Source organism: Ascaphus truei, chromosome 1 (genome assembly GCF_040206685.1).
Source record: "Ascaphus truei isolate aAscTru1 chromosome 1, aAscTru1.hap1, whole genome shotgun sequence".
In the NCBI taxonomy this organism is placed as follows: Eukaryota; Metazoa; Chordata; class Amphibia; order Anura; family Ascaphidae; genus Ascaphus; species Ascaphus truei.
Window position 1 is genome coordinate 244926996 of NC_134483.1, and position 14827 is coordinate 244941822.

Genomic DNA, 14827 nt, shown 5'->3' on the forward strand with positions numbered 1-14827 from the left:
AATCACATTTTGTTTCCAACGTGCTGCGATCTCTCCTCTTACCGCCATCGCAAAGTGCGATATTAATTTGTTTGTTTTTCTGGATAGTCCCGGGTGCGGTCTGTTTAGAAGAAACTGCCACGGGTCTAGTGGGATATTTATGCCTAGGATTCTGCTCAGCCAATCTTGGATTGAATCCCAGACGTTAGTTAGCTTGGGGCAAGACCACAGCATGTGTATCAAGTCTGCTTGTTGTCCACATTGTCTCGGGCACAATGGGGAGTAACTGGGCAGGAATTTAGCCAATTTTGTGGGGGTGTGGTACCATCGCATCATAACTTTATATGCGTTCTCCCTGAGGGTCGTACACATGGAGCTTTTGGAGACTGCCGTGGTGATTTTCGTCCAGTCCTCTACGTCTAATACTTCTCCTAGGTCCGTCTCCCATTTGGTCATGTAGCCTAGTTTTTCAGTTACTGTCGAGCTAGAACCAGTTACTTCCTTGTACAGCTGCGATGTGAGTCCAACTGTGCTTGTCCCTATTCGGCAGAGCTTTTCAAAGTTCGTTAATTGGTTTCTAGGTTGTTGAGCTTGGTAAAATGCTTTGACCTGAAGGTACCTAAAGAATTCAGCATTGGGGATATTGTTGTTAGATTTAAGGATGTCAAATGTTTGAATGCCTCTTCTGCCCTCCAGGTCCGCTAAACTATTAATATGATTAGCTTTCCAAATTGTAAAGTCTGCACTGTTCAGTCCAGGAGCAAACAATGGGTTCCCCCATAATGGGGTCATGCCTGATGCTTTATGGGTCAAATTGCATTTAAGCCTGGTGCTCTCCCACACCGAGAGTGAGTTAGCCATTGAGGAAAGTGGTATTTTAGCGCTGAATCGCACCTTTTTGGGTAGCCAGATTAAATGTCCTAGTTCAACCGGGGAGCAAATCTCTTTTTCTAATGCAACCCACCTTTTGGAGTCCGGGTTGGTGTGCCATTGCACGATTTGGCATAATTGGGCTGCTTTATAATAAGCCAACAAGCAGGGCACCGCAAGCCCCCCTGCCCCTGTTTGGTTGCTCATTATCCGCCTGCCCACTCTCGCCTTTTTCCCCCCCCAGATAAATCTATCTATTTCGGATTGGAGCGAGAGGACGTCCATCAATCCCACTGGCACCGGGAGGGTGTGGAATAAGTAAAGAAGGCGAGGGAGCAGGTTCATTTTAATACAGTGAATTTTCCCTATCCAAGAGATTTTGTGTTTGGCCCATCCCCTTATGTCCCCTCGTATGGTTTGCATCAGTTTGGGGTAATTTGCCTGGTACAGCAGTTTGGTTGTCTTGGTTACATTAATTATTTAATTTGTGTCTGCTGCCAGTTAAAGTTAAAGTTGAGGGTGATCAGCTTCTCCATGTGTTTTGGTAAATTTATATTCATAGCGTCTGATTTTAAATCCGGAGATCCTATTAAATCTACCCAGTAAATCGAATAAGTTTGGTAGAGAAGTGAGGGGGCTAGATATTGTCAGGAACACGTCATCCGCATACAGTGCCACTTTATGCGACTGGCTTCCAATGCCAATACCCAAGATATCTTTGCTGTCTCGTATTTGCGCGGCTAGGGGCTCCATACATAGCGCAAACAGGAGAGGGGAGAGCGGGCAGCCTTGCCTCGTTCCGCTCTTGATTAAGAAGGGGTCCGATGCGAACCCCTGGTGGGTCACCCTGGCTGACGGAGCCGAGTATAGGGAGAATATAGCGGCAATCAGTTTAGTTCCCATCCCAAACGCTCCAAGCGTGGCCTCTAGATATGGCCAGTCTATCCTATCAAACGCTTTTTCTGCATCCAGACTGAGCGCCATAACTGGTATTGATCTTGTATTGGCTATTTCTAACAGATCAATGATTCGTCGGGTGTTATCCGCAGCTTGTCGACCCGCTATGAACCCGACTTGATCTGGGTGCACCAGTCTGGGTAGGATGAGACTCAATCTATTGGCCAAAAGTTTAGCGTATATTTTAATGTCCGAATTAATCAGGGATATTGGCCTGTAGCTTCTACAGTCCTGTGGGTCTTTACCCTGTTTGTGTATCACAGAAATTGACGCTTGGAGCATCTGCCGGGGGAAAGGAGTCCCTCCCAACACTTGGTTGAACATACGGAGGAGATAGGGGATCAATTGTTTCTTATATTTTTTGTAGTATAGGTTCGAGAATCCGTCAGGACCCGGGGCTTTAGAGGGTTTTAGATTTACGATGACTTCTGATATTTCTTCAGCTGTGAAATCCCTGCCCATCACCTCTCTGTCCTCCTTGCTCATTCTTGGTAGATTTGAGTTCTGCAGAAAATCCCGCAGGGCTCTCTCCATTCCAGAGGAGCGGCTCACCTTCTCCCCGTCATAGAGTGTCTCATAATAGCTTTTGAATTCCCCCACTATGTTTTTAGGGTCGGCGGAAAGGGTGCCCGATTGCGTGCGTATAGCCTGTATATTATAGCTTTTTGCTTTAGGGTTAATCATCCTGGCTAGTAGGGTATCCGGCTTGTTGGCTTTTTCAAAGAATTTCCTGTTTGACCAAGTCAGTGATTTCTCGGCCTGGGAGGTAAGAAGCAACTTCAGCTTGAGCTGCGTATCTTTAATCTGTTGTAGGATGGCTGGGTCAGGAGACCTCTTATGCCGATCCCAAAGGACTTTCAGTTCGGTCCGCCCTTCAATAATTTTTGTATTCCTTTCTCTCTTTCGTTTGGCTGCCACACTAATGAGAGTCCCTCTTAGTGTTGCTTTATGTGCCTCCCAGAGGGTGATGTGGGAACTCACACTTCCCACGTTTTCTCTAAAAAATTGTATGATTTCTTCCCCAATTTTTTCCTGTACTTCTGGGATTTTAAGTAAGGACTCATTAAGTTTCCAGTTTGCTCCTGGTCTGTCCAGCCCAATTTGTGCGCACCTTAGCTCTATGGGTGCATGATCTGACCACGAAATATCATGGATCCCAACATGGGAGATCTGTGAAACCAGTCTACTAGTGACAAAGAAGTAATCGATTCTGCTGTAAGAATTGTGTGGATGTGAATAGAAGGTGTAGTTTCTGTCCAGAGGGTGGAGTTCCCGCCAGACATCCACCAGCCCTAAGTCTCTCAGCCCATTTTCAAGTGCCGTTGGCCGAGCTGCTGGTTTAAGCCTGGGGGGCCCGAACCTATCCAAGGCTGCGTTTAGTACTGTGTTAAAGTATCCCCCTATTATCAGGGCACCTACGGCGTGTTTTTTGATATTAGCGAATGTTGCAGTGTAGAATGGCGAGTCATGGCCATTTGAAGCGTATATTACTACTATCATAATGGGCTGTTGGCTTATAGTCCCCACTAGTAGGAGGAACCTTCCGTCCCTATCCTTCTTGATTGTGTCTACCACTAGCCCTAGCCTATTATGTATGAGTATCGCAACTCCCCTTTTCTTTTCTCTAGCAGAGGATAGAAACACCTGTCTAAATTGTTTGTCAAAGTATTTCGGGAAACTGGTGGTGCTAAAATGTGTCTCTTGAATTAGAACTATGTCAGCTCCCTTTTCTTATAGTCTGTGAGGGCCACCCTTCTTTTGTTGGGGCAGTTTAAGCCTTTAGCATTGTGGGATATGATAGTCAACGTCATGGTTCGTGTCCAGTCTCACCTAGCGTCCATCGCCCATCCATGAAAAATGCCGGAACCGCACCAGGGGGCCTCCACCTCCCTGTGATGTCCTGAAGTACGTCGAGCTGTGGCGTCATACCACCTAGGTAGAAGGTAATGTGGGGGAGGGAGACACATAAGGAACATCTGAAACATAAGGAAAAGTTAACAGGGTGGGGAAGAAATCACTGGCCCCTGGCCAGTGCCCTTCCCTTGCCTTACGGGCATGGGAATCCAATGGAGCACTCTCCAGACCTCCTCCCTCTGACCTAGTGCCTCCACTCCCCAGCCTTCCAAGGACTTTCTCCAGACCCGGGGTATAAGCCCCGGTCTGAGTGTGTAGACACATGACAACGACCAGACCGCACCTTGTACCGGCGGCTGCGTCTGGAATCTTTCTCTGTAAGCAGCAACTTCTCTGTTGGTTCTGACCCTCCCAATCTGCTAATTGTATCGTGGCCTCACTACGTACGTGCTCTCATCCTATCTGGCTCTTAAAGAACGTGTGAACACCTATATTGGTTAAACCATTATTTGATTCTGGACATGTAACCCAGTTCAGTACCTATTCTCCTCGAAGTATGTATCTGAACTATGCCCTTAAACAACATTTGATATACTTATTAACTGTAATTAACTATATTAACTTTAATAGCTGACCCAGGTTTTTTTAATTCATTTTTTTTTTGGGGGGGGGGCTGGGTATAGGTGGGATATGTGCAACGTAATTCTTTTTTAGTGGTATATCGTGTTTCGTGTTTTTATTTAGTCAGTTTAAATTTAGTAATACTAGATATACTATTATAGGATTTATCCTGACTATAGTTTTTTTTTTTTTTTTTTTTAAAACATCACTTATTACTCTCCATTAACAGTAAACAGTAATAAGGTAATAATAAAAATTAAACTATTATTCATCATTTGGTTTTTTTAGTATACTATACCTATTGTGCTACACCCTCTCCTCCTGTCACTTTATTTATTAATGTACTGTGGTGTGTTGTGTTAAACCTTGAGTAACTCATCAGAGAGTGAGCTGGAAACATTTTAAGCCCCCCCTCCCCTCTTCTGCTTCTTCCTTGCCACGGGACTCAATCCAGCTCGACAAGTCTGCTGCTCAGCCTCCAAACCCTCCGTCTGTGGCTCCTGTGCAGTCGGGAACCTCTCGTGATGCTTTGCAGCTCCTCCCCTGGTGACGATGTCCGTCACCATCTTAGTAGTGGCAGGCCGTCCTCTAGCGAGATTTGCCTCCTCAGTCTCCTTCCTCCGGCCCCTCCCCTCTCTCATTGTGGATCGGGAGCTGCTCCAAGATGGCCGCCATTCGTGGAGAGGTGCTGCCGAAGCTGCGGGGAGCCATGGAACTGACCTGAACGGGTCTTGAACTGCTTCTTTAACTATGGAACAGTAACTGGAATGGGAACAGGTAGGATGTTTGTCTTAATTTGCAGCTCAGGTCCCGATTTCATTTCGAGCTGTGGGGTTGACGTCGCTTGTCGGCTTTTCTCACCTCCTTCCATGAAGTGTCCGGTGCAGCTCCCCCTGTGGCTATTTCTGCGGGTATTTTGTCCTGGAGCCCTAGTTTGGTGAGGAAGCTGCTGCCATCTTCTAGTCTCCGCAGCGTGGTGGCAGCGCCATTTTGTAGCACCATTAACCCAAACGGGTACAGCCAACGGTAGCGGGTCCCAGCCTCTCTCAGCACTTTAGTTATGGGGGCAATTTGTTGTCTTTTCAGCAGGGTAGTGGGTGAGATGTCTTGATAGACCTGCAGTTTATACCCCTCAAAGTCCCCCTGAGATCTGGTCATTTGGCAGAATGCCTCCTTCACTCTAAAAAAGTGAAAGCGGGCTATTATGTCTCTTGGGGGGGCACTTTGCTGTGGTCTCGACCTCAATGCCCTGTGGCAGCGGTCCAGGTGCCGGTCTGCTTCCGATCGGTCGGGCATTATGTTTTGGAGCCATCTGCACATAAAGTCCTCCGGATCCGTTTCAGTCTCTGGGACCCCCCGGATCCTCACATTGTTCCTCCAATCCCTATTGTCCGCATCCTCCTGCCGATCCAATATATCCCTGACTGTTTCCCTCACTTGTGCCACTTGTCTGTCTGTTTCGTGGAGTGCTTTGACTGTGGCGTCCATTTTCTTTTCAAGAGAGTCTGTGTGCTCTCCTATACCGCAGATATCAGCTCTCAGGGCTGCCACTTCAGACTGAAAGCACTTTTTGATGTCTAGGCAGAACTCTCTCATGTCTCTGCGTCTCATAATTTGGTTGTCTGTGCTGGTGTCTTGGCCGACATCTTCCTCCTCTTCCGATTCGGAATCACTTGGCGCCATTCCCTCCTGGCTGGGGGCCCGCGCTGGATCTCCTTTAGTAAAGTAATCGGTCAGGACCGTTGATGTACTCTTTGAGCGGGTCGTTCTCGGCATCTTGGGACTTTGAGGCAGTTTGAAGATATGAATTGGGGCTTGATTGTGCTGTTTTGCTGCTTTTTTATTTAAAATTGCCGCCGGTTGAGAACGGAGCTAATGGCTCACACGTTCATGCACTCCAGCCGTCGCGCATGCGCCGGTCTCTATAATCTTTTTAAACAGACGTGTGTGGACTGAAACAACGTCCGATCACACAATGATCGAATCCAATACGTCTGACGTCATGTTAAGGCAGCGTGAAGTGCACGCAAACACTCCTCCCAAAGAATTAACATTGGGCTAACGCTCGGTGCACGCCCACAATCACAGATGCGCGCGCATGACACAGTGCAGTGACCGTAACTATAACAAACCGACACAGCCAATAGCCTTTGACGCGCGCACGTCAGTTGGGGGCGGGCCTTACATCCGTAATCCTTTTTAAGGACGCCTTGGCACATGACAAGGGTCCCACGTCATACGTGGCCGACCCGTTTTTTTTTTAGATGTTGCATGATAAACAAACAGGTGTGTGTTACAGTTATGGTAACATGTTGCTATTATATGTTTTATGAGATAGGAAAGTACGTATATTTATTCCGTGAGCAATGTGTACTAATCTTTCTGGTTCTACTATATTGTAATAGGAAACAATGTGTTTGTGATCGCTACATGTTATGCAGTCTGCAATGTTACGCTATATCCACGCATTTAAAGTAAAAATGGTGGTTAGAAAAAAAAAAACTTTTAACGGTGAGTCAAAGCATAACGATTGTTATATTTACCATTCTTGTAGAAGTAACACTTCGTCTGCCTGCAACTGGTCGCTCCAGAAAGACAATGCATTTGCATCCATGGTTGACCCAACCGCTGAATCCTGTATGACACACATCTCCTCCATGAGGCGCTCATAGGAATCGCCACTGCCTTCTTCAAACAATTGGTCCGGAGGTACGTTCATTTCTTCGGGTACCCATTCGAATGCGTTTGCAGCAGAAAGGCTTGGTAAAAAATCATAGTAGTTATGTTCTTGTAGAATGTGTGTTTCAGGAATGGAGGGTAAAGATATTGCAGCAGGTATCGATTCACACGGAACAGTAGTAGCGGATCCATTGCTATTGTTATTAGGAATAAATATGCTATTTATCAGAAGATATGTGCCGTGTTCCATGGTGATTTTAAATTGCGGTGCAATCTGCCAAAAACCATACCTTTCATGTAGGTTATCCTGCACATGTTCAAAACATTCATTAGTTGATATAGTGAATCTTACAGAGGATTTAAAATTTCGCGCCCGCCCAGGTTCTTGGTAATAAGGATACTTTGTTCTAATCAAATCATAGATCTGGCCCACGTTGGCTCTGTTTTCCGCAGTTTATATGATAGCCTCCGCAATCATAATTTTATACCCTTTGTGTGGATGGCTGTTCAGAAATAAATTTCCCCGAAGCAGCTCCTCCAATGGAGTTAAGATCAGACGTTGTGGTGGCGGCCCACCTCCAGTGCCAGAAGCATGCACACGTTGGTCTTGTATTTTCTTTTTTAATTTAGCCCTAATATCGTCAAATCTCTTGCGACAATTAATCTTGTCCCTGACACGATTCCCACACGCATTTACACCAATTATTATTGTGTCCCACATTTCTTTTTTGCTTGATGAACTTGTCCGCGCTTGAAATAAATACAAAATATATGACGTTAATTCATAATAATACAACCACCAGTTTCCTACACTGCTAGCTGTTCCAAGAGATAGCAAACATGCTGTTTTAGGTGTAATATGTGAAGCACAGGAGCATTCACTACTAAACCTAGACATGTAAGGAAGCTTGCATTAATATTGTATGCAGTTATCGCAAATTGAACGCCTGAGTTTTCTTGTCCTTGTAACGCATGATAAAAAGATGTGTTTCCACAATAATTAACATTGAAAGATATTATGGACCCATATTTGCATATTAACAAAACTCACATGACCTAGGATCACATGTATTTGAAGAATAAATGGAAAGGTACACTTACCTACTAAATGGCCATACAGACTGTCATAGTGCTCCAGAATCCCAGTGACAAGAGCTGTATTTTCCTGGTCATTGAAGCGAGGATTACGTGGATGCTCCACACTTTTCTTCCGAGCACGTTGAGGCTCAGAGCTTGCCTGCTGCTGACTGGACTCTCCTTGTTCCAATGGAAGAGACTCCAAAAGACGTCCAGCAGCAAGCACCCCACCACCAGACACACCAGCAGTACCAGCAACAGAGCCACCAGCAACACTCACACTCCCAGCAACAGCACTCCCACTCCCACCAACAGCATCCCCACTCACACCAACAGCACTCGCACTCCCAGCAACAGCACTCGCACTCCCACCAACAGCACTCGCACTCCCACCAACAGCACTCGCACTCCTAGCAACATCACTCCCCTGAATAGAAAACAAGACAAAGATGTAAACAAAACAACAAAGGACAAAGCTCTCACAATACACAAGTCTCTCAGTCAATATGCAAATATTAAATCACCCAGCTCTGCGCGTCTCTCTCTCTCTCACTCCCAACAACACAGAGAATGATTAACAGTACACGTTGCCTTTAAATATGGCGCGCTATCCAATACATGCTTGCTTCGCCTGATTCTGCAAGATTTTTGATTGGCGAACCTAACAGCACCCCGCCACGCACGCCGATACACCTGTGTGTGATCGGCAAATCATTGTGAGAGTGGGCGGAATGGTTTTCGGCTTGATTCTGAAGGGATTCGGCACTTACTGCATACGGAGAGGGAAAATCGCCAATAACATGGCTAATCGGTAAGCTTGCCGATTTCACATTTTCGTCGCTTACTGCATGAGGCCCTTATTCCCATATATCCTCCCATTCATCTCTGTCTATAGTGACATTTAAATTCTTGGCCCATTTAAGCATGTGTAACGCCGGTGCTGGCCGCAGACCAGACCCGTCCCTTGTACTGAGGTGGGATGTATGTGTGCACGCACCCGCAGCAGAAGGAGCGTGTCCGGAGTGTGTTTTTTTGGTGTTGCCAGGCCAGGTGGATATAGCTACTGTATAGCAATATTTGCTGGTACCGGGTAAAGAAGAGGCGTAGTAGTAGACGTTTGCCAAGGTCAGGGAGTGGAGAGATCCGGAAAGGTCGAGATCCAAGCTGGGATCGAGGGATGTGAGAAGCAGCGTAGTCAGGAGGGGGCAGGGGTCGAGAGACAGAGAGAGTAGTCAGCCAAGCCACGTCGTACCCTGAGTAGCAAAGAGAAGATGAAAGAAGTAGCAAAGAGTAGACATCCACAAGTGGAGACTATGTCGAGCAATGTGAAAGTGGTATAAGACAGGCACTATATAGAGCGGCTGACCAATAGGAAGTGGAGGCAAGCCTGGAGGAGCACAAGGAGCTGTCCTGGATTGGTTACTTTGATAGGCACACAGGTAAGCAGCTTTGGCACTGAGTAGTAGCCTGCGCGTGTTTTGGGGGCGTGGACTCACTGCCAGAGCAGTGAATAAATTAACTTCGCCTGGCGGGCACTCTGTAATGCTGGAGAGCACGCACCCAGGACAAATGGAGGCCGCCTGAGTGTGGACTGCCTGCGGGACAGCGGTGGCCCATCGGGGACGACGGGGAATCTCCAGAACCATGGAGACCGGGTGGAACCGGCGACGAGGAATTCCCACATCAGCGGGGGCCGTAGGAGGTAAGGGGGGTTACGCTGTGACTGCCGTGACCCTGAATCCTCACAGCATGTAATTATGATCAGGAGTGTTTCCTGACGCCTCCATTCCGAGGTAAATTTACGTGATCAGCCCTTTCTAATATACTCCCCTCTGACAGTATGACTCAAAGCTGGTGATCTCAGGAAAGTCTGCGTTATGTGATAATTTGCTGACAAAATGTCGCAGCTGAAGGTATTTGAATATGCGGAGGTCAGGGGCCTCACACTTGTTGCATAGTTCCTGAAAGCTAAGAATCTTCCCCTTACCAGGAGGTCTGCTACTGTCAGTATGTTTTTATTATTATATTGATCGTACTGTACTTTTTTGGTTCACATCCTGGGGGAAAATCTGGATTATTGAAAAAAGGCGTTAATTGGGATGGTGATGAGGAGAGTTTATATTTTCCTTTGTTTTTATTCTATATGGTCCATGTGCATCCGATAGGGCTTTCTGAGTCCTGCCCCCCGGGGGACCATAGGGAGTTTGCTAATGGGGTAACCTTTGAGTAATGGGATTCAGTACCCAGGCAACAGAACATATCAGGATCAGCATACCAGACCACTGCCTGTCTCAACTGGGCAGCTTGATAATACTGTAGTAATATTATGGCTAGTTTTGCTGCTGCAATGGGTGCTGGTATACTTCCACCCTTCAAGAATGAGTTAACAGCTCCAGCATATATGGAGCGAGGGTTGAGATAAACTTTTTATAATATATGTTTGAGAGTCCATCTGGTCCCGTGATTTTTCTGCCTTTACTGCTTTAACTGCCTCAACTATTTATAGTTGTGTTATTTTCCTATTTAAGGTGTCCACCACCATCTGCGTCAGTTGGGGTAATTTGCAATTTTCTTGATATCGTGAGATCGTGTCTATATTTGAGGAATCCTTTCCAGGAGGGTCTAGTTTGTATATTTTCATATAGAATTTGGTGAACTCTTGGGCTATCTCTTTTTCGTTATGTAAAACAGTTAGTGTTCACGGCGCAAACTGATGTTGTGATATAGTGCAAATAAATGGATGATACCACACTGCTATTTGAATGTTTCTATTTTCCTCCATTGAACCAGGACATCACTGATCCAACCTCCATGTAAGAAGAAACAAAATGCAAGATGCTGGTGCAATAACGTTTTTACTCCTAGCAAAAGACGACACAAAGGGGGGTTACAGTACAACTCACAATCTCCCCAAAGGTATAATGCAGGGAGTGACTTGGGGCGCACTCCAACCCTCCTCCGGTTTTGTCAGGTACTCTCTCCCGTCCGGTGCATGCAAGCAGCTAACTCTGTCTGCTTCTCAAAAGTAGACGCTCCAGGACCTCTGACTTCAGCGAATTCCACTACCAAGGGGTTGATACAGTGGCCTCCACCGTGTGATGATTCACCATTCTGGCGGTTCTGTCCCCTTAACCTCACCTGTCCGTCAGGATCCAGTAGCACTCAAGGAGGGCATCTCAGTGGTGGTACTAATGCGCGGCGCACGGGCAGTGCGCGGTCTCCATCGGTCTCTGCGGTTACCGTGTCCAGGGTGCACTCTCCTACCTGCAGCATTGACGAGCGAATCATGCGCAGTGCATGCTCTCCCTAGCGGTCTGCGGCCCCTGCTCTGACATCAGAGCTCAGCAGTTCCACCCGCTCCTCCTCTGTCTCCGCGGGTCTCACCTCCAGTCTCCGCTCCGTACTGACGTGGGTGCCGTGCACGAATGGCATGTGACCGGGTCGCAAACGCGATGCGCAGGTTATGGGTGGTTCACGAGCGCTCTCTGGAGGTCCCACCTCTACCTCAATCGGCTGTGTAATAGGACACACCTGCACGATCCAGTAGCCTATCAGAGAGGGTGCTTCTGCTTCCTGGATGTCTCCCATTGATGGGAGGTCCTTTAAATACCTTGTCTGAACTCTCCTTCTTTGCCGAGCATAACTCCTGTTTTGTGATGCTGCATCCTGCATTGTCTGCCTTTATCTTGCTGCCTGACCCTGCCTTGGACTTTGACCTTGTGACACTCTCCTGCGCTGACCCTGGCTTTTTAAAATGACGATCCTGCTCTCTCCTGCACTGACCCTGGCTTTGGAAAATAACGATCCTGCTCTCTCCTGCACTGACCCTAGCTTTAGCCTTACGACTGACTCTGGCTACGTACCCCAACGATCCGCTACTCTCCACTCCTAAACCTGGAAAGTACCACATGTATGCTGTCTTCTATAACCCTGACCCGGCTTGCAAGACTATCCTGCACTCTAGACGCACCCTCGTGGTTGTGGTCGGCGTTCTATACAAATCCCTACCTCAGCCCCACGGTCGCACCTCGTTTGTGGTGAGCTACGCATTACAGTATGCTCGGCCAAACAAACTTTGACCCGCTGAGGTAGGAAAAGTCCTGAGCACGCACGCCAACGTTCTGTCTAGCCTTGAAAACAAATTTGAATCTAGTGACCAAAACCTGAGAACACTCCAGGAGGACTTTAGGACCCTGTCCCTCTGACTAAAAGGGCCACCCACAGACCCCTCGCAGTTGGGCACTAGTACTTTGGCCATGCCTTCCTTTATGTCCGAACCCCGGCTTCACACGCCCAATCGGTATGGTGGGAATCCTCACGAGTGTCGGGGTTTCCTAAATCAATGCTTCATTCAGTTTGAGATTAATTCTTCCCGCTTCACTTCTTCTCGTTCCATGGTAGCCTACATACAGTAATCTCTCTTCTCATACATGATGCATTTGCCTGGGCTTTTCCTAACTGGGAGCGAAGATCCGACCTCACCCAAAGCATAGGAGCCTTTACCAAGGAATTCCACAGGGTGTTTGATACACCGGGTCGAAAAGTATCTGCAGCTTCTGCTTTAATCTATATATCCCAGGGTAACCGGCCAGTCACTCGTTATGCACTCGAGTTTAGGACCATTGCCGCAGAGACGGACTGGAACGGAGAATCATTGTCTGCTGCCTTCTGGCAGGGCCTGTCTGAAACCGTGAAAGATGAACTTGCAACTCACGACCGGCCTACCGATCTGGAAGACCTCATTGCTATCTGCATCAAGGTGGACTATCACCTTCAGGAGAGAAGGACTGAGACAAAGCTTCATCGCACGGCTCTACCAGGATAAACCCAAGCCAGGTGAGCCAGTTCGAACTACCTGTCATAGACTCATCTGAACCTATGCAATTGGGAGTCACTATTCTTTCACGCTCAGAGAAGCAACGCCGCATAGATGCTGGTCTTTTCTGTATTGTGGAGGTCTTGGACACTTCGCATTCTCTTGGCCCAACAAGGCGGGAAATGCAAGGTTCCCATGAGGTCTAGGGGAATCTCATTGGGAATGATCTCGTTATCCCCTATAGCCATTTCTAATCCCACAACGATCCTTGTCCCTATCTGCTTGTCAGGTGAGGGATTCTCTGTCTCCACATTGGCCTTACTTGATTCTGGATCCGTGGCAACTTTATTGATCCGTGCTTTGCAGAGAACCATAATATCCCTCTTGTGCGCAAGAAGAATCCCATTGCCTTGGAGGCTATTGATGGGAGACAGCTTCAGCCTGGGTTCATTTCTTTGGAGACTCAGATCCTTCAGCTGAGATCATTAGATAATCACTTGGAGGACATTTCTTTGAATGCCATTCAAACTCCTTCCATAGCAGTGATTCTGGGACTACCCTGGTTACAGGTCCATAACCCCCGGATTGATTGGCTGAACAAGGAACCTATCCAGTGGAGTCCATACTTCTTTCAAAATTGTCTTGAGGTCCCAAGTAGTGTCTGTGCTACAACCGTATCTGAGGACAAAGTAAGGGTACTATTGCCGGAGGAATATACCGACTTCAAGGATGTCTTCAACAAAGTCAAGTCTGAAATACTTCCTCCACATCGCCCTACGATTGTCCTATCTAATTGCTTCCCGGTACCACGTCGCCTAGAGGAGCCTTCCATCCATTGTCTATGCCTGAAACTAAAGCCATGAAAGAATATATTGCCGGGAACCTTAAGAGGGGGTTCATCCGCAAATCCACATCTCCCACTGGAGCCGGGTTTTTCTTCATAAATAAAAAAGATGGGACCTTGCGACCTTGCATTGACTATCAGGGACTCAACAAAATTACTATTACAAATCGCTATCCTCGTGCAATGTGTATAACAATAAACACATACAAAATTGAAAAATTAGAAAGGATTATGTAAATGAGTGAAAAAAGAAGAGAAAACACAGAATTATACAAAAAATTCAATGATGTATATCCAAAAAAAGCTAATAAAATGGAAAATAACCAATTAAATGTCCAATGAATTTGTGGTAATAAAGTACATTAGGTGGAATAAAAAAAATGTCTTTAAAGTTAGTTCTTTAGAAAAAAACTATGGAAAAGGCTATTCTTCAAAACGATTTCAAAAGTGTGCTGCAGTTTCAAAATACACTGACTACTGTATGTCCCAAACGTCCTTTGGTAGCATTGGCATCTTTAGAGTGATGCATTGATGCATTTAAAGTGATAATTTTAAGTGAGAATATATAGTTAGACTATCAGAGTGTGGACTAATCAGAGTGTGGAATTGTTTCCCACGATCTGATTGGCTGAAATACCATGTGACGCAGCTTCGTGACAACAGCTTCATGAAACATTACCTACCTCTGTGATAATGAACCTGGTATGTACTTAACTTTGTTATTTCTCATGGCCTCATGGAAATGTTACTCTCTCTATCCACTACAAACTCCCCCCTCCTGACCCACACCGAACATCACCATACACCCTGGATTACTCAAAAGCCTTGCACTATCTGCTGAATGTTGGTGGAGAACTCTGAAAACCAGCACACCAACCACCGCTCACTCTAATGGCAAACATCACAAATGTACAACTTGCAAACAACTACTCAAATTTCTACTCATACTGTTACTCTCATTGGCTGGTGACATTGAACTCAACCCAGACTCTCCCTTTTCAACTCTGTTCCATACCCCTGAGAATACCCCCTTCAAATTACAAAAAGGTCTATCTGTCGCTCATATAAATATCTGGAGCCTGCTGCCCAAACTTGATGAACTAAGGGCATGGTGCTTTATGCATAAACCC